At 44.8% G+C, this 20,125-nt stretch overlaps 3 long non-coding RNA genes across 3 annotated transcripts; 1 reads left to right on the forward strand and 2 right to left on the reverse strand.

The window, feature by feature from the left end:
• The first annotated feature begins 10,165 nt into the window (after positions 1–10,165).
• Positions 10,166–13,472, forward strand: LOC148643751 (uncharacterized). The gene is made up of 2 exons (XR_015928837.1): positions 10,166–12,189; positions 12,947–13,472. It is a non-coding gene; the product is annotated as an uncharacterized LOC148643751 (long non-coding RNA).
• A 1,095-nt stretch (positions 13,473–14,567) lies between these two features.
• On the reverse strand, positions 14,568–15,838 carry LOC148643752 (uncharacterized). Its single transcript, XR_015928838.1, has 2 exons — positions 15,565–15,838; positions 14,568–14,669 (listed from the first exon to the last, which is right to left on the reverse strand). It is a non-coding gene; the product is annotated as an uncharacterized LOC148643752 (long non-coding RNA).
• Positions 15,839–16,799: 961 nt separating this feature from the next.
• LOC148643753 (uncharacterized) lies at positions 16,800–19,641 on the reverse strand. Its single transcript, XR_015928831.1, has 3 exons — positions 19,241–19,641; positions 17,150–17,253; positions 16,800–16,856 (listed from the first exon to the last, which is right to left on the reverse strand). It is a non-coding gene; the product is annotated as an uncharacterized LOC148643753 (long non-coding RNA).
• Positions 19,642–20,125: the final 484 nt, after the last annotated feature.

Raw genomic sequence — 20,125 nt, forward strand, 5'->3', positions numbered from 1 at the left:
CCCACAGCCTGCGAGTTTCTTCCCAGAGCAGCTTTCTTCCGTTTCTTCCACAAAATACTCCAGCCAGCGCTTTTTAGACTAAAGTTTCTTAAATTTCTGTTCTTCTCGCAGATTAGATTAAAAAAGCCGCCTGTTGACCTGCTGGAGGTCAGACCCGCTCCGGCAACAACTACTGCAGCTCCGTTGCCCCGGCAACCACGTTTTATTTAACAAAGTAAAATAAACACAGGAGAAAAGTTTGCAAACAAGACAAGAGAGCTCAAAAACCCACAGACACGACGGCAGTGGGTTTTGTTTCTGTGTCGAGTTGATAAACCAGGCAGGACGAGCGCTGCAAACACACTAGAGTACACATAACACAATCAGGGGTACACAAGACTCCTGCTTTTTACACAAACAGGTTCAACAGGTCAATAAAGAGCAGGTCGGCACAGCTGTCATGATGTCTCATTTACAAAGAGTCTGAAGATTTGCTCGTCTCTTCCCAGAGCAGCTTCACTCCGGAGAGCAAGAAACAGCTCCTGCCGAGTCCGTCTTGTAAGACAGACATAAAAATCCGCGACACGGTAAATACACTGACATTGTATAATTAATTCTGATGCTCAATCAAATCTGCGGAACACGTGTGGAGCGCAGTCCAGAGCACTATAAAGACTACATTTCCCACAAGCCCTGTGGCGACTTCCTTTTGACGTAATCGAGTCGCGTCTTTTTATTTTTAATTATAACAACAATACATGCCATAAAAACAAGAATACATATAACACAGAGTATAGTCAGGGGTACATACGATAATACATGTACATGTTATGGAAAAAGATTAAACAAGTAATCTTGTTTAATAGTAAACAAAAGCAGATAAGGTCCGTACATGTTTCAAATTGTCTGTACAGACGCATTTACATCCGTTTTCAAGTGTTTCAACATGGGTCTCCTCTCACAGCATTTCGTTAATTATTATATCGTGGAAGTATTGTATTTTTTAAAATACAAACGATATTTTCATATTACTTTCAATAGGTTTAAAATGTAGTTTTATTTAACTTCTTTAAAAGTAATGTCAATATTAGTTTCCTTCTTTACGTTATCTTTCAGAGTTGCTGTCACAAACGTCACAGTTATCATCTGTATTGATTTTCAATCTCTGCACAACGCATCTGTACGGGGGCGCTATTGGACTCGCCGCCATAGACTCGTTTATCTCTGTCGCCGCCCAGTGGACATTTCTCGAAAGTGCAGTTCTTTTTAACTTTTTATTGTAGCAATAAAAATAGATACAATACAAACAAGAGTATATTTATAGCACATCAATAATACCATCAGGGGTACATAGTATAATATATTTACACGTCTGAAAAAAAGATTAAACCAGGTTAATAAAGATAAGGGCTGATATAGTCTGTAAATACACTTTTACATCTATTTAAAATGTTCTAACGAAGCTGCCCGAGGAAAGAACTTACTGTTTTGATTACATGAATCAGAGATTGTGACTCTGCCTTTAGCTTCCCATTCCTTCCAAACAATTTCAATTTCACACCTCTGGTTGTGCCAGAGGGTCCCCAGCACTGCTGTCACCTCTTCTGTACTCCTCCTATGCTAACAGCTGTGTATCTACTGCTGACTCCGTGAAAGGAATCAAGACTCCAGATGATCCCACCCAAATAAAAAAAATCTGGATTGGAAGGAGGTCTCTGCTTTAGTCGGCTGGTGCCGTGAAAACAACCTCTAACTCTATATAACTCCAGCTGCCTGTGTCTCAGGAAGCCCTGGTCCGTTTGTAATGGAAAGCCGTTGAGAGCACTAGAATGACTGATTTCCATCTTCACTCTAGGTCACTGTGCTGAACAGCACATTACTGTATTCTGCATATGATATGTCTGTTATTTACACCTTTTCTTTCTCACTTTGTCTCCCTGTCCGTTTGGATCAGGTATTTGGAGAGCACCACCACACCAGCCAAACTACCCAAACAGTTGCTTAGGCACTCAAGTGGACTCGATCAAATTAAACCTTCCAACCTAAACAGGAAAATGACAGTTTAAATGGATTCTACTGCCTTATTAATCATATTTCTCTTCTAAATTCTTTTAAAATAAAAACAAATATTTCTGACATGATACACACAAATAGCTATTTTTATACTTTCTGGTTATATTTCAAGCTTATAAATGAAGCATTTCTTTCCTGCGGTTTGAGGTTGTTAAAGAGAAAGACCCCATATTATCACAACCCCCTTTACAGGCTGGTGAAAGAGGTGAAATGAGGTAGCGGATGTGTAATTGAGTCGGACAGCAAACTCTCACCTGCTGCTTGCCAGGACAGGAATCTTACAAAGGTCCCCTCCTCCCAGGAGGGTCACAGTAACAATGATGATGAGTAACACGAATGATTACAGTTCAGGGCCCCAGCACTGCCACCCACTAAAATAAACATGACACACAAGAGAACCCACAAGACAGTCATGGAAATCCATGACACGATAAACACGCTGAAATGGTACAATATAATTAATTCTGATGTTCAATCAAATCACCGAAACACGTGGGCAGTGCGGGCCACAGAACTAGAAACTACATTACCCATACGCCCTGTGGGCGACTTCCTTCTGACGTCATCGACTCGCGCCTTTTGAATGTTATTTTAATTTTGGGTTTATTGTATTTATTTTGTATTTTGTATCCATGTACAATACATTCATTCATTACTCTTGTTTGCAATGCAATGTATTCTTTGCATTCTTTGCTGTTGAAAATGCTTAAATATTTTTAAAATTAAAATAACTTATTAATACGAACATTACTAACGGTATTTGAATTAAAAAAAACTGTCGGTGAAATTTTGCTGAATGACCACCAAGCGGCGCCATTGGCACATTATTGTAAGAATAATCATTTCTAAGAAATTTTCCAGTTTAATTCCACGGACCGGCCATCAGAGGGGCACTTTACTCGTCCTGCTGCTTCTGTTGAATTAATAATTGCTTAAATTATTGTCTGGTTAAATTGTCTGGTGGTAAGTATTTTTAATATAGGATTGCTCATGTCTGATCTGGAACCCGAGATGGAAGTTTAACATGTGTGATTCACTGAGGTGGAGGGGTGGGAAATGACTGAAAGAAGTCTTGCCATGCTGTATTATTAATAGTAGTAGCAGTATTGTCATATTAACACAAATCCTCAGACTCACTAACATCTCCAATAGAACGACAATCTCACACATCAAATATTAGAGGACCCTTCCTTTATACCTAAAAGCTTTCAGTTGTTGGACAATGAAAAGAGTGCTTGCAGGAATCTAATTACTGTTGTTATAAACTCATTACAAGCTAATTGTCTCATTTCTTTTTTTTCTTTCTTCTCTTTTCAGCAGCAAATAAACCCATTACGTGATCCCTTACATTTCAAAACGCTCTGTATCAAACCAACAAATTGTTCATAAATTTAAACCATGTTTTTGAGAAACTAGCCTTAAAATCAAAATGACTACATGCATATGAAACACACTCAGAAACAATATCAAATGGTTTGATACAGAGTGCAGAAACAACTGAAGAGAACTACCAGAACTAAAACAACACCACACCACTCTGAACTGCGCCTCAGATACTGTGAGATGGTTAGACACTACATGCACACCCTAAAGAAGATAAGCACATACACAAACAGACAACTCTCAGACCACAAAAGGCCTGTAGCCAAGACACAGTCAACAACGCTTGACCCAACTGCAGCTCAGACCTGCAGCAAAGCCTGCTCAAACTCCTCAACCTCCTCCTGACGGCCTGCTGTTTCCCTGAGGCCTGGAATCAAGGACTGATCACGCCCGTCTGTAAGAATGGAGACAGACTCGACCCCAACAGGTACCGGGGCTTCAGTCTTGAATATCTGATAACCGGCCCTCCTTACTGAGCACAATGTCCTGCATTAGAGTCAGACTGGCTTCCTACCAAACCGCCACACATCCCATCACATTCACACCTGGGCTCTGATGGCCCATCTGGACCCAGAACAGCAGAGCCTGGCACTGCTGGAGCAGCACTGTCAGACCCGGGCACTGCCAGCCCATCTGGACCCAGAACAGCAGAGCCTGGCACTACTGGAGCAGCACTGTCAGACCTGGTCACTGCCAGCCCATCTGGACCCAGAACAGCAGAGCCTGGCACTGCTGGAGCAGGACTGTCACATCTGGGCACTGCCAGCCAAACTGGACCCAGAACAGCAGAGCCTGGCACTGCTGGGGCAGTACTGTCACACCTGGGCACTGCCAGCCCATCTGGACCCAGAACAGCAGAGCCTGGCACTGCTGGAGCAGGACTGTCAGACCTGGGCACTGCCAGCCCATCTGGACCCAGAACAGCAGAGCCTGGCACTGCTGGAGCAGGACTGTCACACCTGGGCACTGCCAGTCAATCTGGACAAGACCAGAGTTATGGTTTTCCAGGAGAAAGCCAGACCTCAGGGAAACGGGTACAAATTCACACTGAACAACAACACATTGGAGCACACATCCAGCTACACATATCTCGGTCTCACCATCAGCTCTTCTGGGAGTTTTGACCTGGCAGTGAAGGCACTGAGGGAGAAGGCACTCAGGGCTTTCTACGCAATAAGAAGGAGGCTCTTCTCAATGCCAACCCACCATCAAGAATTTGGCTCCAAATATCTGAAAGTGTAATCCAACCCATTGCCCTATACGGCAGTGAAGTGTGGGGTCCCCTCACAGACCAGGAGTACACTCTGTTGAAACTCCTCCTTGCGCAGAGAAAAACAGCTAACAGCGAGTGCAGGGCTGAATTAGGCCAGTACCCACTATTGATAAACATACAGAACAGAGTAATCAAACACTTGTTACACCTGAGAAACAGAGGCCACAATTCATACCACCACTAGGCCCTGCTGATCCCAGAGTACAGCTGGTCTTGACACCAGTCAGTCTCAAGACAGCACAGCTGCAGCAACACCAATCACAATCATCCAAATGCGGAGGGGACTGCAGTCCAGAGAAACCCAGCATTTGACAAGGACTGGAGGCCATTTCGCACCACAACTGTAGAACAGGATTCTTTCTGCACACCCAGTACTGGGGGCTGTGTCGGAGGCTCCTCACCAGAAGAGACTTGCATTCCTGTTGGCTCCTCTCGTTCTGCGATGATTTTAGACGTCGAATCGGGCAGGAGGCAGGCGCTCTTCGGGTGCTCTCGTCCCGTGCTATAACTCGGACCACGTGTTGGCACAATTGCTTCCTACATCGAAACAGAAACTTCAAACAACAAACCCCAACAAGAAATCTGTGCACACTTGGACTCCTGCTGCAGCTGAGGAGCTGTCACGCACACACCTCCTGTGTGGGTAGTGTTGGCCGTAGGACGTGTTGTTCACAGAGAGAAAAAATACACCATAGCAAGTCAGCACTCAAACAAACCAAAAGGCCAGTTTTATTGAAGTTGACGCAGCTGGCCACACAAACACTCACTGCGTCTCTTCACCAGGTATCAGAAACAAAATAAAGGAACAATCTTTTTACCATATCCACTCGCACCTTGCTCTCATTTCCAGACTCCTAACTTACCACTCCCAACAAACCCCAGTGCTCGCAACACCCTTTAAATAGGATTTGGCCCGTACCACTATGGATACAATAGGTGTAAAACAGAAAATTCACAAGACAAACAACACATAGCACAGCAGTCCGGACTACTTGGACACACAATTACATGAAACCCTTAACAATTCATAGGACAGACATTCATCAGATCTTCTATACCTAGTTGCCATTTTTTCGCAATAACATTAGGCTCTGATAACCTCCCCTCTCAGCATTCCAGCAATGTTATGTTCCTCTAGCTAAGCTTCAGGCATATAACCAGTCTCCTATCTGTTTGCAACCTTTTGACCTTTCTGAGGACCCCTCAGACCAAATAGACACTGGCGTCTCCTCTCATGCAGTGCTGTTAAGACTTAAGCTAGTGGCATCCTACACTATGCTTTGTTCCTTTAGGGCCATTTCTCTAAAAATAGTGTTCTCTACCTTTTGATTCCCCTCCTGTCCACAGCTAGAACAACTGTTTGCTAACAAAGACTGTTTATCTGTCTGGAAAGGTCTCCAAACTGTTACCAATTCCAAAAGAAAATCCCCTCAGATACATCTTGATCACTCTCTACCAGATAACACATTTTACAGCAGGTCTGAAACACAAAGGATCTCCAACGACCTTGTCCATGGCAATCTCGCAACTCCTCCAAATAATTCACATCCTGGGGATGAGCTATTGTCCCCCACTCAACTGGAGTGCCACACCCACTCACACTCAATCTCTCACGAAGACTTGACGCCGTTTACAAGTCTTGAGAATGCCCTGTGAAGCAAAGAACAGGATGTGTTAAGGCTATTCAAAAAGCAAAACTGTAAAAAGGCAGCAGGACCTGACTGTGTATCTCCAGCCACACTACAGCCCTGTGCTGGCCAACTCGCTCCAATCTTTACAGACGTTTTTAAGCAATCATTGTCCCAGTGCACAGTGCCAGACTGCTTCAAATCTTCTGTTATTGTTCCTGTTCCAAAAAAGGACACAAGAACCTGCCTTAATGCCTACAGACCCGTCGCACTAACGTCAGAACTGGCGCGTCTTCCCAACACGTTCGTGTCACAGTGAGGTGACCCCTCAAACAAGAATTATTTCCTGCCTCATATATGACTACGGCACCTAGCAATGCAAACAGGGTGCTAGGGCCCCTCTCCATTACCACAGGTTCTGTTGATCTCCCAGATCCACCAATGCCCACACAGACCAGCGACAAGCATGTGTATCGTATAAGTGACCTTTTTATTTTCTATCCACATTCACCATCAGCCAAAGACACAACGAAAACAGCAGCAACAAAAGGTCCTTCCAAGGGTCATAATGAATCCAGAGGGACGGCAGTCTTTTCTGTCAAGTACCGAAGAGTGGCCACTCGAACGATTCTTCTTCGTACCTGTAAAGTCTTTGATGGCCCCAGTGAACGAGAGGCCGGTCCCATTTCCCCAGACTCCGTTCAGGTTCCACTAGAAATCCTCCCGCGAACTGTATTCCATTCCCCTCAGTTTGGAGCGGCTAGCCGGGCCGGTTTCTCGCTCCTTGCCTTCAGGTATTAAAAGTCTCTGTACAGTACCTCTGTTCCAATGCCACTGTCTCCCGTGGTCGTCAATCGGTCCTTGCCTCCGCGAACTCGCGCTCCGCAGCTTCCCTTGTGCTGCCTGTGTCGTCTCCCGGGTCTGGTGGGAATCGGGAGCGCGCTCCGTTCCGGCTCAGATGGTTTTATTCCTCCCCTCAGCCCATCTCCCTCAGGGGGTTTTCCACTGTCCCTGTCAGAAAGGGGCTTGCCCAGTATTTTACCAGGAGGAAGCTCGTGTGGCTGAAGAGTGTGAGAGTGCCAAGCTTAGGTGTTATGGGCCCTTATCACTTCTTTGTTCACTCTCCGGGTCGGAGAAACCTGAAAAGAGACAAACGTTGTGAGACCATTTATAAGCTTGGTGACCTCGAATTAAACAGAACAATAGCAACACTGTTCTACAAACCTTTCATTGAAAGGGTTTTCAAACACTGTCCCACTTGCTGGTTTGGCAACATCAGTAGCTGGAATTGAATATGCAGCCATTAGTCTGCCTGGCAAAAAACAACCGGTCTCTCCAGTGGTCTGCATACAAGTGAACACACAAACCCCATACTATTAAAACCCCCTTTAGGGCACACTCACACCACAACACAATCAACCCGACAGACTCACCAACACTGGACTGCAGAAGCGGCAGGAAACCCTTGAGAACATGAGCAGAGCATGCAAACTCCACACAGACAGCACTCCAGGAAACCAGACACATGAGAACATGTGCAGAGCATGTGCGCCGTCTCTCAGCCTTTCACCTCCACATGCAGATCAGGACGCGACCGGAGACCGGAGACTCCTCACTCCTGCAGGAGGAGGCGCCGACGGACTCGCTCAGCCCAGCGCTTACATTTCCCCGACAGTCCTGTCCTACAGCCTGCGACTCACCGCTTCTTCCTTTTCTTCTGCGAAATGTCCACAAAATACTCCAGCCAGCGCCTTTTAGACTAAAGTTTCGGCTTTGCCAGCTGTCTCCCTCCCGGAGGTCAGATCGAAACAACTTCTGCAGCACCGTTTCCCCAGCAACCACGTTTTATTTAACAAAGTAAAATAAACACAGGAGAAAAGTTTGCAAACATGCAGGCAGGATGAGCGCTGCAGACACATGCTGCTGCCCGGGTCCGTCTTGTGAAATAAACAGAATTTTGCACCCCAGGAACTAGACCCACGAGAACATAAGGAGAGCATGCAAACTCCACACACACAGCACCCCAGAAAACTGGAGCCACGAGAACATGAGCAGAGCATGCAAACTCCACACACACAGCACCCCAGGAACTAAATCCAGGCTCCCAGCGCTGCCACCCACTGCGCCGCCGTCTCTCACCTCCACATTCAGATCAGGACGCGACCGGGGACCGGAGACTCCTCACTCCTGCAGCAACACACCCCAGCAGGAGGAAGCGCCGACGGACTCGCTCATGGTGCAGTGAGCCCAGCGGTGTGAGGCTGGTGTCCAGGTCTGATATTTACCGACAGCCTGCGACTCACCGTTTCTTCCTTTTCTTCTGCATAATGTCCACAAAATACTCCAGCCAGCGCTTTTTAGACTAACGTTTCTGCTTTGCTCGCTGATTAGATTACAAAAGCCGACTGTTTACCTCCTAGAGGTCAGCTCGCAACAACTTCTGCAGCACCGTTTCCCCGGCAACCACGTTTTATTGACAAAGTAAAATAAACACAGGAGAAAAGTTTGCAAACAAGACGGGAGCTAAGAAACACGAGGACAGTGGGTTTGCTTTATGTGCCGGGTCGATTAACCAGCGCTGCAGACACGTGAAATACAAGAAAACATACACACAAGGGAACACATAAAAGAGACAAAGAAATACAAGACACGATAAATACGCTGAAATTGTATTAATATAATTCATTCTAATGTTCAATGAAATCAGCGAAACACATGGGCAGGGCAGCCCAGTGAACTATAGAGACTACATTACCCATAAACCCTGTGGGCGACACCATTTTGACGTCATCGACTCATACTTTTGTATTTTTTATGAGACCAAAAACTACAAGAAAACGTAACGTAGCAGTCGTATTGTCAGGATACATGCAATAATACATGTACATTTTATGGAAAAAAAGATTCAACAAGGTAAATGCAGATAAGGCCCGTCCATGCTTCAACGTTCTTACAACACAGAAACAGACACATTTCAGAAAGACATTCTGAAATAAAATGTCTTTACATCCGTCTTAAACTGTTCAAACACGGTCTCCTCTCACACCATTCCCTTAATAATTATGTTGCGCAAGTATAATAATGTTTAAAAATACAAACGATATTTTCATCTTCCTTTTCAATGGGATTAAAATGTAACAAATTTATTTCTTTCCGATTTCAAGTCTTTCCGATAGCGCTTTGAGACTCAGCTCCGTGGACTCGTGTATCTCTGTCGCCACCCAGTGGACATTTCTCGGAAGTGTCACCGCCCGCCGGAATTCGGAAAAGTCCCGGGACTGAAGCTGTGACTGGACAAGAGCCTGTCTCCCGCCTCCTGCTGAAATCTCAGCGCCGATTGGACAAAAGCTGCTCACAGTCCGGATCCAGTAGAAGGCCGATCCACTACGGGTTTTCCTTAGCCGGCAGTCCGGATCCAGTAGAAGGCCGATCCACTCCGGGTTTTCCGTAGCCGGCAGTCCGGATCCAGTGGAAGGTCGATCCACTACGGGTTTTCCTTAGCCGGCAGTCCGGATCCAGTAGAAGGCCGATCCACTCCGGGTTTTCCGTAGCCGGCAGTCCGGATCCAGTAGAAGGCCGATCCACTCCGAGTTTTCCGTAGCCGGCAGTCCGGATCCGGTGGAAGGCCGATCCACTCCGGGTTTTCCGTAGCCGGAAGTCCGGGTCCGGTGGAAAGGCCGATCCACTCCGGGTTTTCCGTAGCCGGAAGTCCGGGTCCGGTGGAAAGGCCGATCCACTCCGGGTTTTCCGTAGCCGGAAGTCCGGGTCCGGTGGAAAGGCCGATCCACTCCGGGTTTTCCGTAGCCGGAAGTCCGGGTCCGTAGGAAAGGCCGATCCACTCCGGGTTTTCCGTAGCCGGAAGTCCGGATCCTTTACGATGCACGCAAGACTACGTTACAGATCACCGGAGTACATTATACAGGCAAATAAAGAGAAGGTACGCACAGCTTTCATGTTGTGATACTTAGACATGGTTTGGAGACGTTCCCTCGTGTGTATTTTGAATTATTCAAATGCGTGTCGCTTCAATTTGGAAGCGCATAATTTCAGTGCATGAGCTTACCCGTTATATTGGGCGAGATTTCACACGGATAATCAAACAAGAACGAGTTTGCCCTGGAATCCATTCCACTGCCCAACCTGAAAGTCAGAGCATGAGAACGGACGGATTGTATGGCGATTGTGGTGTTGCTCGACCACATCAATTAGGCGAGAAGTACAATCTGCTACTACGACATACGGTCTAATTATTCAATTTTCGATTATTTCTCATCTTTAGGCTATTTATACATCTAATAACGAGCAAGTATAATGATTAAGCCAATGATACATTATATTTTAGATTCGGTTCAGCAGTATTGAACAGTAAAATAAACTCAATTTGTCTACAGGAAATGTCAGAATTAGAAGTGTTATAACAACAGAACAAAACAAAAACAAACGTAAGGTTTCTGGGCTGCTTTGAGAAAGACCATTATCATCTATATTACTTTTAAATCTATGCACACTGTGTATCTTTACCGGGTCGATTCAATGTACAATTTTGTACTGACGCCTTAACCTTATTATTCATACAAAATCTGTTTGACAATAGTCATGTTTGATTCCACTCACTTTCCCCAAAGAGGTGCTCCAAAATAGTTTGACAAGATATTGTGAGATTGCGAGAGGGATCTGAAGTATTTATTAGTACAAGTATAACTAAATTGTTTTCCTTGTAGTCTAATAAAGGTTGTAAATTCTTCCATAGTTTCTGATGGTATACTGTTAGTTTCTTAAAAGCATCAATACCTCTCTAGGAGTACCTCTGGTTACGACGGATTGTTATCAGACGTATCACAAACATTATATCTATTCATAAAATCTGCTTGATTCTACATTTCATCATCCACACCAGTTAATTTGTTGACCCCGCTTATACTATTTTAAACCCAGTTTTCAAAGCACAGGTTTATTTTTTCTCTGTATTCTAGATGATGTATCTATGGGAGGTATGTTTATCTATAAGAGACCACGTGAGGAGAACTTCTTCATGGAAGCTGGCAAGTTTCAGGGGGGTTTCCAGCATCCAAATGACATTCAAGTAAAAAGTCTATACCCGCTAGTTCCTGAATGATTAAATTAGGGAAACATACACCACCTACTTTGCTTAACTTTGTAAATAGTACTCTGTCGGTATCGGTATTAGATGCTCTAAACCCTGTAGCATTTAGGCCTCCTTCTGCCCGTGTTTGACAAATAACAACCATGAATAAAGTTTTTTTATTTTTATTTTACTAAGGTAGAGAACATCAAATCACAAAATCACCTTTTTGAAAATCTTAATACCAAGATATTTAATCACATCTTTTACATGTATATTACGTACGGAGCAGACACTTTTCAACAGCCACCAGTTCACTTTTCAGATATGTAAAGAAAGACCAGATACAGAGGAAATGACTTGTAAACGCATTTAATTGCTTTGTCCACCTCTGTGTGCTTTCTCAGAGAGTTGTATCCTCAGCCAATTGGGAACACCTGTAATCTCTTTATCCTGTCCTTGAATACCCTGAAACTATTTGTTATAGGGGTGTAAGCAGTGGGAAGAGGAGTGGGCTCGTGTCGAATTGCCTTACCCGTTCCCAATCTGCAGGAGGTCCCACGACGGCAGGTAGCTGCTCCAGTCGCTGGAGCTCAGTTCGCTGTCGAGGGAGGACGAGGGCTCTGGCTCGGGGGAATCACGGCTCCACAGCTCCTACCTGTTGAAGAGTGTTTCTGCCCTGCCGATGGCCTCTGTGTTTTAGAAGGATCTGTCTCTTTTCGCTTGCTTACACCACAGGTTTCATCGACGATAGTGTGCATCCTGAAGCAGTGAGTTATCGGTCTTATTTCTACTGAGAAACAGTTCAAGCACTCACAAAACAATAACCAGGAGACGGTGTATGAAAAAGAATTGTAAGACTTGCAGAGTAGATTTGAATAGACAGTAGACGTCACACTGCGTGCTTGAATATCAGAGATTCAATTCATTCTTTCCTGTAGGTTAACTTCCTGTTTGACATTGTTCCGCTGTCACTTCTTCACAAACTCATAACTCGCCGTGTTCAATTTTGTGTTGAGTTACAGGAACCTCAGCATCAGATGAAATCCTCTTCAGCGCCCCAGGGAGACTGGGGGACTTGCCAGATTTTCAGCTTTATCACTGGGTCTTTCGGCTCAGGGCTGTTGAGCAAAGTGCTCCCCTCTGCTGGAGAGCCACAGGGGCACTACAGAGCGGCCTCGTGTTCCCTGCTCCTGCCCGTGCCTGTGGACGGCCAGTGTGACCGCGCGCGAGACAAAGTAGTGCATTCGTGGTGTAAATACAGAATGTTCACTAGCTGACTGAGGAAAGTTACAGAGACGGGCGTATACGTTCTGAAATAATGTGAACCACTGTTACTACACACAGACAGACTACTTAAAAATCATGTGGCTTTTTAAGGTTGTTTTGTCTGCCTAAAGTACGTTAGATTTGTCACAGCAAAGAGTTTGAATACTTACAGAATGCAGCAGCTAGAATTGTTACTTGGAGCAGAAAGAATGACCACATAACCCCCATACTTCTCTCTCTTCATTGGCTTCCTCTCAGGTACAGGGCAGACTTCAAACTCCTTCTACTTACTTACAAGGCTCTCAGAGGTCAGGCACCTGTCCTGCCTCGCAGGGATGCTGCAGAGGAGAAATACTGTACACAGCATAGTTTCAGAGGCCTGTCTGTCCTGGGCTGGGCACCATGTGAGTTGAATGCTGCATCAGTGCCATGGATCCAAGAGGGGCATCATGGATACAACTGTCGTTTAGGAGGATTCTGCTGGTCTGCAGAGACCTGCATGGGGTACTGACATACAGACGACGTGATGGATGGATGGATTAATACCCGCATTCATTTCTTTCTTTTTAATGATATAATGTTAGCATGCCCAAAGGGGTTGGGCAGCCAGTTGACCTTGGACCCCTAGAGGATTTTATTCTCCTTACTGAGGAGTCTTTGGTTCCTTTCCCCCATTGTCTTCAGTTCTGTATTCACAAAATGTATATTTACCTGCATTGTTCAGCGCCTTGGGGCAACCTTGTTGTGAAAGGCACTATATGAAAATAAATTGAATTGAATGGAATGACAGAGTCACGGCTTTTCCAGTTTCCTCTCCTATTATCTTCTTTATTTGCACTCTAAAACACAGTGAAACCTTGAACCTTTCAAGTGGACCACTGCCGTTCTACATCAAAATGACTTTAACTAGGACGGAGACTTGAATGGGATGAAAAAGGAAAAGGCATTATTTGCAGGAAGAAATTAAACTGCTACACCTGATCACTTGCTAAACAAAGTGATTCACTGGAGTGGAGGCGGTGAAAGCTTTGTGAATCAACTTACAAAAGGAAACATGTAAGAAACGTGGCTCCCATATTTAACCCTGGAAAAATCTATGAGTGTTATGTGGAGGTGAAAGTATTGTTCAATTATTCTAATAAAGCTCACTCAACTAAGACCCAGAAAAGTACCAGAGTATTCTCACCTAAGAGGAAATACTAACAAGTAGGATGCTAAAATGAAAAGCATTAAAAAGTGAATGATCTTCAGTAGCTGAAATGATTATTGAGCTCTGGGTCACAGTGCTCCTGAAAAAAAATCAAATTTCAGCAGACACCCAAGGACAGCAGGTGAGCACCATGCTGAGCCAGTGTATAAGTGTATGAATCACAGTTTCAAGGAGCTTTTTTCAGTTTCGTTCCACTGATCGGCCAACACGGGGGGAACTTCAGTCTTACTCGCCCTATTGCATTAAGAAACTGTACAACATTCTCCAATAAGAACTTGCGATCTCACCTAACGAAAAGCAATTTGCGTAGCAGGGAAAGACTGGACTCCCACTGGGGATTTTTGTTTTTCATCCCGATGGTGATGTGCACTATATAGAACGTTGCTGGACCCATGTGCAATTGGTGTCATTTCTAATCTAGAGGTCAAAGCTGTGAAACTTTCAAAGAGATGGAAGATCTCTTGCGAGACACCAATTCACAGAAGGGGCTAATGAGATCTTTGCTTGAAGTCTCATTGTGCTGCACTATTTCATTTTTCAGTGGGCACGACTCACAGGCATCTAAAATCATCTCAGTGACGGACTAAACAGGCCTCTCGCAAAGACTCTGGAACGGACACAGACCTTATCGTCTCTGCTCCTCGGGAAGCGTGCAGAGATCACATTAGATGTGTTGCTCAAGCTCTTTATTGTCACGTACAGTAAACCCAGCAGTGTGGTCAGTGCGGGATGTGTTCTGTCCTGACGGCAGGGTCAGCAGCCAGAGGAGACCTGAAACACAAGACGGAGAGGTAAGACATTGATTCCGACAGAGAGAGCTTTCACACCGGATTACTGACAAGAGGAGCAATAAGAGAAGAGTTGTAAAGACACGCCGAAGAGAATATTCTCATCTAAGAGGAAATATTAACAAGTAGGATGTTAAAATGAAAAGCATTAAAAACTGCATGATCTTCAGTAGCGAAATGATTACTGAGCTTTGGGTCACGGACAGCAGGGGAGTGAATGAGTTGTTTATTTTGTTTCCTGTGAATTATGTAGAATTCACAACGTGTTCCATTTGTACAGGAAAACCATTGAGAGCAGATTCACTTCTTCTGCGCCAGAATGAATGATTTCCATCTTCACTCTAGGGTACTGTACTTTTTAGCACTGTATTGTATTCTGCATATATGTCTGTTATGTATACATTTTCTTTCTCACTTTGTCTCTCTGTCCATTTGTATCAGTTTGTTGGAGAGCACCATCACACCAGCATCACAACATTTATTCTACTGCCTTATTAAGCAAATGTCTCTACTAAATTCTTTTTATATATAAAACATTTTTTGACATGATATACACAAATGGCTAATTATACTTTCTGATTATATTTCCATCTTAGAAATGAAGCATTTCTCTCCTGCAGTTTGAGGTTGTTAAATAGAAAACTGGATCACTCCAGGGCCGAATCTTCTCCCTCTCTTATACTCTCTTACATTCGTTCACCAATGATCACAAGAGCAAACACGTAGACTGGCTTCTCACAAAGTGTGTCGATGACACAGTCCCGGTCAGCTTACTAAAGGACCCAGAAAATCACCACGGGCCAGTCTGAACAGTTTCACGGAATAGTCTGTTGACTTCTCTTTGATGTTTCATGTTACAAGAGCAAAACAATACTCACTGATTTGAGGATAATTGCGCCATCCCTCCAGCCTACTGAAATGAACCATCAGACTGCAGAAGCTGTCAGTGACTACAGGTCCTTGGGACTGGTCAGAGAAACCTGAGATGAGACAAACGTTGCGAGACCATTTATAAGCTTGTGACCTGAAATTAAAACGGAAGTCAGACATTTTCAAAGGGAGCAACACTGCGGCACAGTGGTTAGCATCGCTGCCTCATAGCACCGGGGCCCTGGGTTTGATTCCAGGGGTGCTGTCTGTGTGGAGTCTGCATGTTTGTTCGCGCTGCAGGGGACACCTCACCCCCACAGACACAAACTCACACCACAGCCCGATTTTTCCACAACACAATCAACCCACCAGTATCAGTTTGTGTTCAGTGCTGGGGAGGTGCCTTGTCCTTGCAGAACAAAAACAAGGTGATCAGGACTGACGGCAAGATTCAGGTATTCAAGTACCCAGTAAATCCAGGGCTCAAATGGGGGAACTGTTTCACGAGCTACACAACATCCTCACACACGATGACAGAGCCTTGGAAAGCCGTGTGGAGAGTGAGGTGCTCGTACCCAGCCGGAGTTAAAAGAGCACGCATTGAGCAGAGCAACTGAGCAAAAGCACACTATCGATCTACCCAACCCAGAAAAGCACACATCTCTGTGATACAGAGGCTAAGGCAACATGTGAGTAAAGGATTTTGAATCAGCAATTGTGCTGATGAGCCAGTCAGTAATTTTTCAGAAACAGCAAACATGTCGTCAGCCTCCAGGAGCTGCAGAAGATTGTGAGATATAAAGGAGTGAAACCAGGGCAGGAGAAACTGATTCCTCGTGTAGGAAGCTGAGGAAAAAGATGCACACCCTGCAGACTGAAAGGAAGACAGCACAAACTATCAGTAATGTCAGCCTAGAAGAAAGTGTAGTGCAGTGTGTTGCAACTAAGTTTTTGTTCAATATTTGTTTTGTCTGAAAGAGACTATTTTGATTAGATACATGCAATACTATTTCTTTCTCATTCTCTGTCTTTTTATGTCTTATTTGGATCACACCATAAAGTTCATAACCCAGCCAGTTGCTTTGGCTCTGAAAGCATCCCTCAGCAGGGACAGCCCTGATCCCCAAACACAGGGCTGCCCTTCCCACTGCCCGTCTGCTCTCTGCCCAGTGGAAGTAGCGTTTCTGCCCCGCAGCTGTGTGAGAGAAGATGACCTGAGAGCACTAACCCACCTCTGGAGAGGGAAGAGTCTCAGCTGGAAGGGAGGAGGAGCTGCCGGGCTGCCGCAGACAAGGCGCCGCTGAAATGATAGAGAAATCTTTTAGAATCAAACGTCACCTGGCTAAGTGTTTAAGCTGTAGTACATGATCACATTATATTATTAAAACATGCAGACTGCCATTTCCATTCTGTACAAACAAAGGGTTTTCCATTGTAGAAAACACCACTGCAAATCCAAAGCAGAGTGCACTGGGACTGCAGTCCAGAGAAACCCATCATGTTACAAGAACTGGAGGCCATTTCACACCAAAAATGTACAATAGGATTCTTTCTGCACACCCAGTACTGGGGGCTGTGTCAGAAGCTCCTCACCGTTCTGTGATGATTTTAGACGTCGAATCGGGCAGGAGGCAGGCGCTCTTCGGGAGCTCTCGTCGCGTGCTATAACTCGGACCACGCGATGGCACAATTGCTTCCTACATACAAACAGAAACTTCAAACAACAAAACCCAACAAGAAATCTGTGCACAGTTGGACTCCTGCTGCAGGTGAGGAGCTGTCACGCACACACCTCCTGTGTGGGTAGTGTTGGCCGTAGGACGTGTTGTTCACAGAGAGAAAAAATACACCATAGCAAGTCAGCACTCAAACAAACCAAAAGGCCAGTTTTATTGAAGTTGACGCAGCTGGCCACACAAACACTCACTGGGTCTCTTCACCAGGTATCCACACAGACAGCACCCCAGGAAACCAGACCCATGAGAACGGGGCAGAGCATGCAGACTCCACACAGACAACACCCCATGAACAGGACCCATGAGAACACAGGCAGAGCATGCAAACTCCACACACACAGCACCCCAGGAACTAAATCCAGGCTCCCAGCGCTGCCACCCACTGCGCCGCCGTCTCTCACCTCCACTTGCAGATCATGACGCGACCGGAGACCGGAGACTCCTCACTCCTGCAGCAACACACCCCAGCAGGAGGAGGCGCCGACGGACTCGCTCATGGTGCAGTGAGCCCAGCGGTGTGAGGCTGGTGTCCAGCGCTGATGTGTCCCTGATAGTCCTGTCCCACAGCCTGCGAGTCACCGTTTCTTCCACAAAATACTCCAGCCAGCGCTTTTTAGACTCAAGTTTCTTAAGTTTCTGTTTTTCTCGCAGATTAGATTAAAAAAGCCGCCTGTTGACCTGCTGGAGGTCAGACCCGCTCCGGCAACAACTACTGCAGCTCCGTTGCCCCGGCAACCACGTTTTATTAAACAAAGTAAAATAAACACCGGAGAAAAGTTTGCAAACAAGACAAGAGAGCTCAGAAACCTACAGACACGACGGCAGTGGGTTTTGTTTCCGTGACGAGTTGATAAACCAGGCAGGACGAGCGCTGCAAACACACTAGAGTACACATAACACAATCAGGGGTACACAAGACTCCTGCTTTTTACACAAACAGGTTCAACAGGTCAATAAAGAGCAGGTCGGCACAGCTGTCATGATGTCTCATTTACAAAGAGTCTGAAGATTTGCTCGTCTCTTCCCAGAGCAGCTTCACTCCGGAGAGCAAGAAACAGCTCCTGCCGAGTCCGTCTTGTAAGACAGACATAGAAATCCGCGACACGGTAAATACACTGACATTGTATAATTAATTCTGATGCTCAATCAAATCTGCGGAACACGTGTGGAGCGCAGTCCAGAGCACTATAAAGACTACATTTCCCACAAGCCCTGTGGCGACTTCCTTTTGACGTAATCGATTCGCGTCTTTTTATTTTTAATTATAACAACAATACATGCCATAAAAACAAGAATACATATAACATAGAGTAAAGTCAGGGGTACATACAATAATACATGTACATGTTATGCAAAAAGATTAAACAAGTAATCTTGTTTAATAGTAAACAAAAGCAGATAAGGTCCGTACATGTTTCAAATTGTCTGTACAAACGCATTTACATCCGTTTTAAAGTGTTCAAACATGGGTCTCCTCTCACAGCATTTCGTTAATTATTTATATCGTGGAAGTATAATATTTTTTTAAATACAAACGATATTTTCATATTACTTTCAATGGGTTTAAATGTAGCATGATTTTACTTCTTTAAAAGTAATGTCAATATTAGTTTCCTTCTTTACATTAGCTAGCTTTCAGAGTTGCTGTCACAAAAGTCACAGTTACCATCTGTTTTGATTTTCAATCTCTGCACAACGAGGATCTGTATGGAGGCGCTTTAAGATTCGCCGCCATAGACTCGTGTATCTCTGTCGCCGCCCAGTGGACATTTCTCAGAAGTGCAGTTCTTTTTAACTCACGTAGCAATAAAAATAAATACGACACATAACAAGAGTATATATAGCAAATCAATAATGTCATCAGGGGTACATAGTATAATATATTTACACTTCTGAAAAAAAATTCAATGTCTGCACAACAAGTCTTCGACAGCGCTTTGAGACTCACCGCCTTAGACTCGTGTATCTCTGTTGCCGCCCAGTGGACATTTCTCGGAAGTGTCACCGCCCGCCGTAATTAGGTAAAGTCCCGCAATTGTAATTGTGATTGGACGAAAACCCTATCTGCCCCGCCTCCTGCCGAAATCTCGGCGCTGATTGGTTCTGAGCCGAGTCACTCAACTTGAGGGCGGTAATTCCGTGGAAGAACAGGGAAGTCCGTGGTGATTGGCTAGGTGCGGTGTCACTCACAAAAACTAAAAGGAAATCCCGCCTTTTCCAGCCAACGGCGGTGATTGGACAAGCCCTGCGCCGCTCATTTGACGTCACTTAACTACGACGAAACCGGATCTGATGCGTGATTAGCGCGACAGCCGGTCCGTCGCCCGAGGTCGGTGTGTAGCCGCGGCCCAGGATGCTGTGGTTCCGCTCTCTGCTCGTTAAGCACTGCGGACTCCTGGAAAACCGTATTACAGGGCAGAGAGTTATTGAAATCCAGACGTCGCTGGGGAGTTTGTTTACTGACGAGTCACCTCACGTTGCTTAGAAAAAAGAAATTCAGAATATAAATTGATTGAGAAGTTAAAAATTAATGGCAGTATTACAGATAATCTCAGAGATATAGCTTTATATGTTACGGATTTTTACAAAACTTTATACTCCGCAAGACAGAACAGGTCGGATATGGATGTATTTTTGCATTCCATAAGGAGAGACGCTAGATTTATAGATGAGGAATTCCGTATACAATGTGATCAACAAAGTACTAAGAACGAAATAAAGATTAATATTGATAAGTTAAAAGACAATAAATCCCCTGGGAATGATGGTTTATGTAGTGAATTTTATAAATTTTTTCAAGATTTGTTAATTGATTTTTTATTTGGTGTTTTTG

Source organism: Lepisosteus platostomus, chromosome 21 (assembly GCF_059453375.1).
Source record: "Lepisosteus platostomus isolate fLepPlt1 chromosome 21, fLepPlt1.hap1, whole genome shotgun sequence".
NCBI lineage: Eukaryota > Metazoa > Chordata > Actinopteri > Semionotiformes > Lepisosteidae > Lepisosteus > Lepisosteus platostomus.